Here is a 13,738-nt window from a genome sequence, read left to right as displayed (position 1 = left end):
TGATTAACAAAGTCCTCTGTCTCTGATCCCGGAATCTTGTGACTTCTGTCAGCATCCATCAGAGTAACCTGTATTAACTTGCAAGAATAAAATCTCAGACCCGGTACAATTCTTAACCAGTGTTACTTCTAAGGTAAGTGGTTAAGTATATCACGTTCAGGTTCATCAAATATATTATTGATCATTTATATTCCAAGCACTGAGCTAAGTAAACAATGGGCATCTATTATCTTGTTTAACCCTCACATTGGATCTTAGAGGAACTGAGGCAGAACTGGGTTATATAACCTACCAAAAGTCACACAGTACATGAGTGACAGCTTCACCAGTCTGACTGGAGCATCTACTCTTACTGAGTTTCTACCCATGTAGCAGCACTTTCAAACTGCAACTGTCGTCCCTATTGACAATAGAGAAACTGACATTCTGAATGCTCGGTGCTTGCTCAAAGTCACAAAATTCACTCCTGTGAACTTAGAATATCAATTCCATTATACAACCAAAAGATAAATTTTAGTTATTAAGTTTAAAAGGTGTCTTTCAAGCATTTTGCATGAACATCTTGATTCTTGCTATAATCTTCCAGTATTTTCTATTTATTTTGTAAGTCTTTTACTGAAAACAAAAGAAGCACATTGTCACAGTTTGGAGCAACTAAAAAATGTTAAAATTAGTGGACAAAAGTTTGAAAATAAACAGGATTTGCATAATTTCACATTAATTTCCCCCAAGAAACATCAACTGCAAAAGAAAAAATAGTAACTTTACAGTAAAGAAACCCAGCAGACACCAGGGATGAAGATGCATTGCCAGCATAGACAATCAACATCATAAACTCCTTGATGTGATATGCTGAGGACACACCATTTTATTGGTATTCTTGCCAAAATAATGCACATCTCATTCCAATCATGAGAAAACATCAGATACACTCAAATTGAGGGCCATTCTACAAAATAGCTAACCAATATTCCTTGAAAGTATCAGGGTCATAAAAGCCAAAGAAAGACTGCAGACTAGAAGAGAAGAATGAGACATAACAATGAGACACAATGTGAGATTGTGGATAACATCTTGGAACAAACAAGGAAAAATATTAACGGTGAAACTAGAAAAAGGTCTATAGTTAATAGTGTTCATTTCCTCTACTTGATAATTAGACTATGGTTTTATTTTAAAGTAGAGGCCCAATGCATGAATTCATGCACCAGTGGGGTCCCTCGGCCTGACCTACGGGATCGGGACGAAACCGGCTCTCCAACATCCCCTAAGGGGTCCCAGATTGCGAGAGGGCACAGACCAGGCCCAGGGACTCCACTGGTGCATCATTGGTGCTGGGGAGGGACATGGGAGGTTGGCCAGCCAGAGAGGGACTGCAGGAGGGCTCCAGGACATGTCTAGCCCATCTCGCTCAGTCCCAATCAGTTGGACCCCAGCAGCAAGCAAACCTACCAGTCAAATTGTCTGCCCCCTGATGGTCAGTGCACATGATAGTGAGCAGTTGAATGGCCTTAGCATATCATTAGCATATTACTCTTTGATTGGTTGAATGGACGACTGGATGACCAGACACTTAGCATATTAGGCTTTTATTTTATTTTATTTATTCATTTTTAATATATTTTTATTGATTTCAGTTAGGAAGGAAGAGAGAGATAGAAACATCAATAATGAGAGGGAATCATTGATTGGCTGCCTCCTGCACGCCCCCTACTGGGGATAGAGGCCGCAACCTGAGCATGTGCCCTTGACTGGTATCAAACCTGGGACCTATTAGTCCACAGGCTGACGCTCTATCCACTGAGCTAAACGAGCTAGGGCTAGGCTTATTATATAGGATGTTGACACTAGGGAAGAGGATGGAGGGATATAAGGTCAATTTTTGTATTTTTTTCAATTTCTCTATAAGTTCAATGTTAGTTCAAAATGAAACATTTTTAAAAACCTTAATTATAATGTCACTTATATAAAACAATGTTTTACGAAAAGTAGTATAGTGGTTAAAATCATGTCCCCTGTATTTAAACCTCAATTCTTCTACTTATTAACTGCATCATATGGGACAAGTTATACTAATATTTCTGTGACCCAATTCCCTCATCTCAAAAATTAGTTACATAATCATTCCTACTTTATAAGATTAAATAAGGAATCCTTGCTAAAGGCTAAAAACAGAGGTTGAAACAGAATAAACTCTCAATAAATATTGTCTTGTTGTCGTTGTTGTTGCAGTAGTCCACCTATACCAGGCGCCCTTGGGTTTCACCTGTCAAAGACGGTCTAATTAAAACCAGCAAGGAGTGAAAAGCAGGCGAGTACAAAGAGCAAAGTGGTGGCCTCATTAGAGCTGTTCTGAACTGGGATCACCAGCTCAAATGCCAACAAGGGCCGGCCAAGCCTGAGACACCAGTGTGTGACGTCAATCTGGGCAGGAATGTGCTGAACTGAGAGCTGATGCCCTGCCCAAGGGAACAGCTGCACTCTTGTCACCATGACACACAGGGCCAAATATTGCCAGCTCTTCCCATTTTTCAAGGAAAGCAAGAATCTTGGCTTTTTATAAACCAACACCCCATTTCTAAATATTGGCAAATAATTCAAAAGTGTAAAATCTTCCGAGGCCCATACTGCAAAGACCAAACCAAACTGTCCATGACCCAGGTATAGCTGGTGGCCTCAATTTTGAATGCTGACTTTTTAGCAAGTACAACTGGAGGAATGGTGAGAGTAGGACTTTGAGGTCAAAATGCCTTGGTACAAATTCACTACTGCCAATAATTAGTGTTTTCTACACACACATGCTTACACACACACACACAATCACATAATCATATAAACTTAAGAAATTCAGTTAGACAAAATAAGCATGATTTTTTGAATTGTAAGTCTCAGAATTTTTCATACGCTCAGGTGCATTGTGAATCCAGATTAGAAGCTATGTTGTGCCTTTCTTTGTTTAATTAATTTTATCTGTCACTGGGCCTTTTTCTGAGAACCTACTCATGGGACAAGCTACACTTGGAGGACACTAGACTATATATATGGTCTCTGATTTTTCTCCCTGACCTGCCATGACCCTCTACCATCCTGAACTCAGCATCCAAACCACTTCCCCTCCTTTTCCCCATAGCGCGTGGAACATGATGGACTCTTGGTCAACGCTTACAGAATTAATTGTCACTTGCAAAGGAATTTGGGGCTCACAATACAGCCTGTACTTCAGCTGAGAAAAAAGAAAAGAATAAAGCCAGATGCCACACTGAACTGAACACACTTGAGCCTGCCAGCTCTGCCAGTTGGCTTTGATTGTTTACAAAGGAAAAGCCAAACAAAGAAGGAGGTGGAATTTATTTCACTAAACAGCATCTTTCAAAGAGAAAGAACTCCATCTCCTCCGGAGAGGCGGCCTTACTGCTGCTACAATCAGAAAACATTTGCAAACAACCACTTGGTTAAAGAAAACAACATGTTCAAACAACAGAACTGGGGATTTCCTCTGGGCACTTGGTGTGGGTGTATGTGTTTTGGAAGGAGGTCAGGAGGAGATGCTTGCATACATTTCATCTTTATGAATAAGAGCATGTGATAAATAGGCATTGGAAAGTGAAAGGTGGATACAAGCAGCACATTTAAGCACTAAAGCAGCAGTCGCCAACCTTTCGGACCTCACGAACCACCACTGGTCCGAGGACCACCGGTTGGTGACTGCTGCACTAGAGGATTTTACACCCTATACTACCAACCACTCCTCAGTAGGCAGATGAGGAGAGAAGTCCCAGAGAGGATGAGTGGCTTTCCTAAGAAGTGGATTCCAACCCTGTTCCCTTCCTCCCTGTTCCCTTCTACCTAATGTCATTTCCCAAGCTGCTACCTTCTAAAGCACAGGAGCATTTTAAGAAATGGTTTACAAAGCCACAATGCTAAATAGATAATGCCAGCCATCGTAAAACAAACAGACCTGGGAAATGGCAGAAGTCAAACTGAAGAGTTGAGTGTACATCAAGATGATGAGTTAAATTCTAAAGCAACATGATTGCATACCCCAATCTAAAGAAAACCTAATCACATTGCAGGAAGATATTAATGCCACTAGAACAATAATAGCTCTGCCTAACAGCTAACATTTACTGAGAGTCTTTGTGTGCTCAGCACTGTCCTGAGTGTCCTCCTCTTGTTCAGTCCTCACAGCTACTCTCTTTGCAGGAAAGGCAGCACTATGGCCATTTTACCAGGTGGATGAACTGAGAGTTAGGAGGCCCAGATTAGTAATGCCCAAGGTTACAGCAGAGAAGAAAAAATGCTGGGATTTGGACCCAGATCTATTTGGTTCCAAAGCCCCATACTGTTCTACTACACCCGTGGTCAGCAAACTGGCGCACAAGCCACATGCGGCTCTTTGGCCCTTTGAGTGTGGCTCTTCCACAAAATACCATGGCCTGGGCGAGTCTATTTTGAAGAAGTGGTGTTAGAAGAAGTTTAAGTTTAAAAAATTTGGCTCTCAAAAGAAATTTCAATCGTGGTACTGTTGATATTTGGCTCTGTTGACTAATGAGTTTGCCGACCACTGTACTACACCAAAAGGAATGCTTGAAAGCCACTAATGCATTGTGATGTATAAGTAAATTTTTAGATATCTAAAGAAATGCTCATTCCTTATCTACAGTGCTTAGTGCTTGTCAGTTACTGTGGTCAGGGCTGAGGATGAAGCAATGAATCTCATCCTGGGCACTCAAGGTGGAATCCAGGGAGGGTCAGGAAGGCAAATAAATAGCCAGTTGGGAAGAGCTGGTTTAATGGGCCATAGGAGAGCACTGTGGTGGCTCGTTACACTCAATTGGGGGTTCCTGGAATGGTACTTGGAATTGATGACATTTGAGGTGATCCTTCAAAGAGGAAAAGAGTTCTCAGAGGGAAAGCAGGATTAAAATGCTATTTTAGACACAACTGAAGGATTGGAGAGCAACAGGGGAAAGCATTCACTGGCACATGGCTGGGGCATGAGGTGGTCAAGAGGTAGAGGAAGATGAACTTGGATAACCTGAGGATCTTGAACTTCAGGTTGAGCAGTTTGAACTTCATGTTGTAGGTAATAGGATAGAGAAGGTTCAGTTGAAGACATATGACCATAGAAACAAACCAGATGAAACAGAATGAGCCCATAGAAAACATGGGTTAAAAGACAATCTTTTCTAGTCAGATCTATGTTAGAATTTCAGCTCTGCCACCACTAGCTGTGTGACCTTTGATAAGTTACATCTCTGAACCTCAACTTCCTCATATGTAAAATGGAAATGAGAAGAATATCTAGCTCTCAAGACTGTTGTGAGGGTTAAAGAAAGATCTACACAAAGTGCTTTGGAAAGTGCCTTACACATGTGAATTATTATTCACATGGTGGGTCCTGATTTACATAATGTTTGGTTTGTCAGTGGTTTGGGGTAATCAATGCCAAGTTCCTTTTTCCTTCAAAACATGCCCTTGGCTATTATACACAGAGGGTTGGTGGTGTAGTAGAAAAGAGCATTGGTTTTCGAGAGAGGCAGTCTCAGTTTCTGATTGTGACCTCCCAGTTAGTGGAGCCTAAATTGAATGCCTTTATGACCCCTCTCTGAGATTTAGGGTCTTCTTTCAGTGCTGTGGGTAGCACAGAATTGGTAATCAGCAAATATTGGTGCCCTTCTCCTTCCTTCTCAGCCAGGTATTGCTTGTGATTGTAGTAAGTCACTTAACTTCTCTGGACCTCAGTTTTCTACTTAAAAAATGGGAATAATAATCTGCACTTGGTATTTTCTGTGATATTTCTAAAGAGCAAATAGCAGATGGGATAACATAGACCAATGCTTTGTAAACTGAATCTCTTTACAAACATATGGAATCATTCCTACAAGTCCAGTCAATGTTCAAATGGTTCCACTGAAGTTCTGACTCACTGAGGCAAAAAGCAGTTAATATTTAGAATGGCCACATGAGCGCCAAGGAAGAATAACAATGAAACTTTCAACTCCTGGCCCAATAATAGTGAAAAATGGTTTACCTTTATGAGCCTATTCATTGCTACCTCGTGAAAATGGCTAAACGCTATAAAATGGGGCCAATTAAATCTACACAATTCTGTTTCCTGCCTCCCATCAATTTCACCTCTTTCTCCTCTTCACCCAAATAATAGCCTCTCCCCCCACTCTTCTCATCATAGTAAAGTCTTACATCTGTGAAGATCATAAAATGCAACACATATTGGAAAAAATCACCTTAATACATACACACACACACACACACACACACACACACAACATGCCCACACACAGGGCAGATCAGCACACCCCTCCCAGCAGTGTCTTTAAGAAAGGAAATAAATAGCCAATTGGGAAGCGCTGATTTAATGGAGTCACTGAACAGCCCTGGTGACATGGCCGTGACCATTCCTTGAATCTTTTCCACATGTTCTACACACCAAGACACACAGGCTTAGCCTAGAATCAGCCCCCAATGGACATTCAGAACCAAGTGCCCTTTAATGAAAGCAAATATCAGAGCATTTGTTCCAAGGGACTGCAAGTTACTGACCCAAGGGGACTTCCCTTGGGGGTGTTTTCTGTCATGGGGAGATGGAAAGATCACCCCCCAGGACCCCTATAATGTGTAATGACCTGATTGGGAAATATTGTATTTCTGTTTTTGTTTTTACTTTTGTTCTTTTGTGAACAGTGTGAAAGAGAAAGGCCTCGGTTGTAGGGGGGAAAAAACACTGGCCTTGTAGTGAAACCACCAGAATTCAAATACTTACTGCATTTGTATTAGCTGTGTGGGTCACTCCTCACCTGTAGTATAGGGCAACAATGCCCACCTCCCAGGATTGTGGGGCAGCTCAATAGAAGCCCAGAAATAAAAGAACCTTTTATATTTTTACTGTTGAATAAATGTGACTTGTCATCACTCCATAGGGCAATGAATTAGAGTGAGGAGACTTGGGCCTGGATCCTGGCCCTGCCACTAAGTAGCTGGGTGACCTTGAGAGATGATTTATCCCTTGGATGTTCATTTTCCTTACACCATTCAAGAAATATTCACAAAATCTCTCTTATGCAGCACGTACTGTGAATCAAGCTATAAAGTTTTAGTCAAACATAAGGAATAACCATTATATTACTGACTAATTGTTAATGGTTAATTGTGTGAATTATACAATTTCATCATGTCCATTTGGTACCTGCCCTTATGATTTACATTTTTAGGTTATATTATTCTCTGCAACCTTAACCTTGTATTCTAACTTATATTTTCCCCAGATTCTGAATAGTAAATATTTTCCACTTTTCTATTGTAGTATTGCCCTATTGAGCAAGATGCCACAAATAGTTTGTAGAATGAAATGTGACAGTGATATATAAACAAATAAGAGCAGAGGGAAATGTGCCAGGATTAAACTTCACCATCTTTGCCTAAGTAAATCCGATCTCATTCTCTGATTACCCAACCACAAACCTACCCTAATGTGAAGGTTAAAATAGAGATGCTTACTTTTACAAGATTAGATAAGGCAAGGGAAGAAAAGAAAAGGTAAGATATTGTTCTGGAAAGGTTGTTGTAATTCATACATGTCGTAAAGAACAATATCAACTATTTTCCTGAGAACTCAGTGTTTTTGTTTTAACACACATACAGAAAAGACATATAGAACAAAAATGTTAAGTTCAACAATTTATTACATATTGAGCATCTTGTAATCATCTTCTAAGAAGAAATCAAAAACTGCCAGGACCCAAAAGTACTCCTTGTGTACCCATTGCTATCCTTACTTCTTCTACACATCCCCACTACTATAATTTTCCTGGTAATCCCATTCATGCATATTTTTATAGTTATACCACAAACATATGCATCCTTTAACACTATAGCTCAGTGCCAGATTTTTGCAATCTATACAAATGGAATCATATAGTATACATTCTTTTAGTCTGGGGCCTTTCATTCCACATTATGTTTGCAAGATTCATCCACAGTATTGTTTGCAGTTGTATATTCATACAATTCATAACAATTGAATGATTATAACAAAATATATTTATATATTCTAATTTTGATGGCTTTTGCCTTGTTCCCAGCTTGGGGTTATTAGAAAAAATGTAGCTCTCCATTCTTGTGTGTTTCTCTAGGTGAACACACACTCATTTCCATTGGATATATACATAGGAGTGGAATTGATGAGTCAACAGATAATATGTAAGTTCAACTTTAGTAATTAATGCCAAATAGTCTTCCAAGGGGTTATACCAATTCATACTTCAATTATCGGGTCATAAGAGTCCTATTTGCCCCATCTCTTTGTCAATACTTTTGTTTTGCCAGTGATTTGTTTTGTGTGTTGTTTTTTTTTACTGTTCTTGTGGGTAGGTAGTGGTTACTCATTATGGTTTTGTTTTCATTTTCCTGATTACTAATGCAATTGAGCCCTTTTTCATTTTTATTAAGTACTTTGTATTTTCTCTTCTTTGAAGTACTTATTCAAATCTTGTGCTCATTTTTCTATCTGTATGTCTTTTTCTTATTGACTAGTGGCCTGTGCATGAAATTCGTGCACGGCTTGGGGGGGGGGGGGCGGGTTCCCTCAGCCCAGCCTGCACCCTCTCCAATTGGGGCCCCTTGGGGGATGTCTGACTGCCGGTTTAGGCCCGATCCCTGGGCCTAAACCAGCAGTCGGAAATCCCTCTCAGAATTTGGGACCGCTGGCTCCTAACCGCTCACCTGCCTGCCTGCCTGATCGCACCTAACTACCTCTGCCTACCTGCCTGATTGCCCCTAACCCCTTTGCCTGCCTTTCTGATCGCCCCTAACTGCCCTCCCCTGCCAGCCTGATCTCGCCCCAACTGCTCTCCTCTGCCAGCCTGATCTCGCCCCCAACTGCCTCTTCCTGCCTTATCACCCCTAACTTCCCTCCCCTGCCAGCCTGATCTCACCCCCAACTGCCCTCCCCTGCCAGCCTGATCTCGCCCCCAATGGCCCACCCCTGCTGACCTGATCTTGCCCCTAACTGCTCTCCCCTGCCAGCCTGATTGCCCCTAACTGCCTCTGCCTGCCTGATCACCACTAACTGCCCTCCCCTGCTGGCCTGGTTGCCCCCAACTGTCCTCCCCTGCCAGCCTGATCTCACCCCCAACTGCTCTCCCCTGTCAGCCTGATCACCCCTAACTGCCGCTGCCTGCCTGATCGCCCCTAACTGCCCTCCCCTGCCAGCCTGATCTTGTCCCCAACTGCACTCTCTGCCTCAGCCCCCACCACCATGCCTTTGCTGGAAGGAAGTCAGATGTCCGGAATATGGCCAGTCGACTGGTCTAATTATCATATCACCCTTTTAGTAGTGTAGATAGATTATATAGAATAGGATTGCTTAAAATGATGGAGGGGGGGGCCTTTTTCAGCAGGAGGAGATACACTTGGCAGACAAAAATAAATAAATATCTGGATTGATAGCCAACCATATGCACTATACTGCCAAACGGTCATTAAAAAATTGAACTGCTTTCTTACACCTTACACCAAACAGCTGTTGCCCTTAAAACCCCTCCTCAGCCCCCACCTTACATTCTGCCTTTGCAGTTCACCCAGATTTGGTTCTGATTGGGTGGTTTCTATGCCAGTCAGAGTCTCCGGGCCTATCTCCAGGCCTGATCAGAGAGGCAGGGCTGATCATCAGCCCCTGCAGAGACCAGGAGAGAAACAGAGGCATGGCTGCTGGCGAAGCCTGAAGAGAAAGAGAGAGGCAATGGCTGATCAACAGCTGCCATGGAGGCTGCGGATCAGACCCTATCTCTCTCTCCCCGGCCTCTCTCTGGGCCTGATCCACAGCCCCCTCGGCAGTCAGTGCTGGGTTGCTGCGCCCGCAGCAGTGGCAGTCAGTGCTGGGTCACAGGACTGACTTCCAGTCGGTCAAGACTTCAGTCGTTTTGGATGTTACGGACTCTGGGTTTTTATATATTAGGATTAGGATTGTTGTGCTCCATTTTTTTTTTTCATCTTTTTCTTTATAGTTAGTGTCTTTTCTGCCTTTTGAAAGTTTTTTCTTAGGCCAAGGTCATAAAGATATTATCATAAAGTATAGTCTAGAATGTTTGTTACTATTTGCTTTTCACATTTAGATCTAAACTCAACCAGAAATTTATTTTTTGTGTATGTACAAGGTAGAGAATAACTCCCATTTTTTTATATTGATATTCAATTGTCCCGCACATTTCACTGGCCACTGAAAATGGGAGGAAAGTGTTGAAATTAGAGTGTTTTCTTTTGACCACTATGGAACTGGTGGGAACTCCCACCAGGAAAGGAGGGCACAAGTGGCCAAAGGCACCTAATTTTGTGGTGCACCTACTGTGCATCAGACACTATGCTAAAGTGTCTTACAACTATTAACCCATTTAAGTCCTCACGTGTCTGTAAGGGAGATGGTACCATTCCTCTTCACAACTTGCCCAAGTCCATGTGCCAAATTTTCCTGACCAAAGTTGCATTATCTCTCCACTCTACATGCTTGATTTCCTTTGTATGCCTTCCTAACTTTGCTGAGTTTTACACTGCCCCTGGCAACTCCTCTGCCTGGTGCTAAGATGTCCCTGAAATGTAGGTGTGTCAAGGAGGGGGTCACAGTACACCAATTCCACGTTCTCATTCCTTCCCATCTGACTCCTGTTCATAGCTACTCCATGGCAGCCACACAAAGGACAGAGCAGATTTAATAAAGAATCAGCCTGAGTCTCAATGTAGGGTCTATCCAGGATGAAGAGGAGAATGTTTCTAGTTGTGCTTAGGAGGAGCTGTTTTCCATTTTAGAAGCTTGTCTTATCTGAGACAACGCCAGATGGTATAATGGAAGGAGCCCAGAACTTTGTCATAAAAGTATTAGTTGAAACCCGGGCTCTGTAGCAGCATTGTAAAGTATTACTTTCTAAGATGATTTAAATGTTCTGTATCTGTGCTGTCTAATATGGTAGTCACTAAACATGTGCGGCGATTGAGCTCATGAAATGTGGCTAGTGCAACTGAGCAATTCAGTTTTTTATTTTATTTATAATTAACTAATTTAAATGTAAATGGCCATTTGTGGCTAGTGGCTCCTGGGTTGGGCAGCACAGCTCTATTGCTGCCTAACTGTGTGACTTTGAACAAGTCATTTTATTTCCCTGAGCCTGAGGTCACTCATCTGTTCATGATCCTGCCACCTCACCGCTGCGTTGGGTAGACAAAGTGAGAAAAGAACCATGTGAGCGTCTAGCACAAAACCTTGCATGTAATAAGTTCTCAAGAGACTTTAGTTGAATCTGAAAATGTGAATCTCATAACAGTCCAAGAGAAATGCGTGTTAAAAGTGTAAGCCTGGATATTTCTACAGAATTGATTCCTTATGATTGCTTTATTCATCTAAACCTCATTTGCCTGCCAAGAATGACCTCTGAGAAAACAACGGCTGAAGACAGCCATGTTAGTTATCAGACTATGAGGATAATCTCTACCCCTGACTGCTCTGCTCCCCACTGGAGCTCTCCCGGTGGTAAGAAGGGGAGTATCTGAAAGCAAGGCAATGTGCTATGCATCTGATGTAGCCACAGATGTTTGAGAATTTCACCAAAAATTTATTTTCTTCTTCTCCACTTTTTAAACACATTGTTTTTAGGAAAATGTGTCCATCTGGTTCTGATTCATTTGCACTTAACTCATCAGAGGGCGGTGTTGTAATACCGATTGACTTACAAAAAGTTCCAACTCACATATCCCCTAGCTTCTTTCCTGAGTGAGAGGGAAATAGTTTGCTCAGCAGATGGACAAAAAACACTCACAAGAAAACAGAGGGCAGTTTCAACTCTGCTACAAAATCTTTGTACCCTAAGCATTCCCTTAATTTCTGGGTACAGGCATCTCGTCCTGTGAAATGAGGGTTTCAAATGAGTGGCAACTGAGTTCTATACAAAGTGACTAATAATAGTCCTCTAATGTGGAAAAGGCCAATATTTTTACAAAGGTCACTGTTGTCACTAAGAACTCACACAAAATTGGACAGTTTGATAAAAGAAGTCTAAAAGATGTTTTGTAATTAAAAAAAATATATAAATAAATAAAAGGAACTTTGGTTACCAGAAATTCACGTGAGTTCAGGAAAATGTAACCCTAGATTAGACTTGTTATTAAAGATACTAGACCAGGCCTGATTTTTTAATAGGTATACATTGAACAGGTCTTCTGCCATGGTCTTATGGGTAAAATACAGCAATGAGGACTGGATGGTAGTGTTGATCAAATGCCAAATCCAGGGCTTAAACACAGTGTAGTCTGCAACCAGAAACTTGTTTCTTTTGCCCTAAACTATGTTGTTCAGCAATGGTTACAAGACCTTTTATGACTGGTATCAATGTAAGACCAAGATGCTATGGGGTGGATTATTGCATTGAGTAGGAGTTGAGTTGGTGACCAAATGGTCCCGTTTGAGTCAAGAGCCAATGTCTATTATTGCATAAAATGAACTGCACGATTCCTTAAGTAGCCATCTTACCCAGTGTTCTTGTGATTCCATTCTTCTTAAATCCTGGGGAGTTACCTACAAAACTCACTGACTACCCATAGAACCATTGTTGAGATGGTTTCATTAAAGTTCTTGGTTTCAATAACTACCTCCATGATAACAACTCCCAAATTATATCACCAGACTATATTTTTTCTGACTTTCTGTATCATATATTCAACAGCCTTCTTAACATATTCTCGTGGATGTCTTTCAGGCATCTCAAAACTAAATATGGCCAAAATAAAACTTAACATTTCCTCCCAGGACTGCTTCACATCCAATGTTCTCCACCTCAGTAACGAGCAATGCTACCAGCAGATCAAAAGACACTGGATTAAGAGACACCAAGTGCAGCCTCTGTGAGTTCTCAGCTTTCTGATGAACTCTGTTTGTGAACCCTGAGGGTTATAACATTTTGAGCTAAATGGAATCTACATATGTCTTCTCATATCTCTCATTCATTAGACCTGGCAAGAGAAAAGACATCATCTTCCATAGGCTTAGAGTTGTTGATTTGAGTTACTTCCAGATTAGACTTTTTTTTTTTTTCATTAGACTGTGAGGCCTGGATAAGGAAGGGAGCACTTTCTGATTATTCTGTATTTCTGAAGCATAAAGTAGGCATGACAAAATGAAACATTTAAGACTCTGTTCTCTACATCCTGAAATTCCTCGATACCTTCATTCTAGCATTATCACATGAGCTATAATTATCTATACTATTCTTCTTCACTATACTGTAAGCTTAGTCTTATTTGTTCCTCTTTGCTATCTTGGCACTAAAATCATAGCCTTGACATGTAGGAAGTATTGAGAGACTATGTAACAAATGAAAAAAAAATTAGTTAAATTAATGAATAAAGAATAAAGCAAGAACTGAACTGATGAGGCATTAGGTCTAGCAGGAAGCTCTGGCAAGCCCTGACTATGCTGCATCCAGAAAATGTCCAATCACATATACTTACTTCCCTTCACCTATGGTCCAGGCAGGCTTCGGGAAGAAAGCTTCGGGCAGAGCTTCATGTTCCATGGAAATTTCTCACCAACAACCAATACCCAGTCTGACTTTCATGATTATCTTTCTCCCTCTCTAGCTCTTTAAAGTCATTTGTAGTGGCTGTTCCTCCTCTCAGCTTACTCACTATTACGATAATGACTTCAAACACTAAGCAGGGCTATTCAGGGCACTGT

This window comes from Cnephaeus nilssonii (genome assembly GCF_951640355.1).
Source record: "Cnephaeus nilssonii genome assembly, chromosome: 7".
Classification (NCBI taxonomy): domain Eukaryota; kingdom Metazoa; phylum Chordata; class Mammalia; order Chiroptera; family Vespertilionidae; genus Cnephaeus; species Cnephaeus nilssonii.
This window is presented reverse-complemented; position numbering follows the sequence as displayed.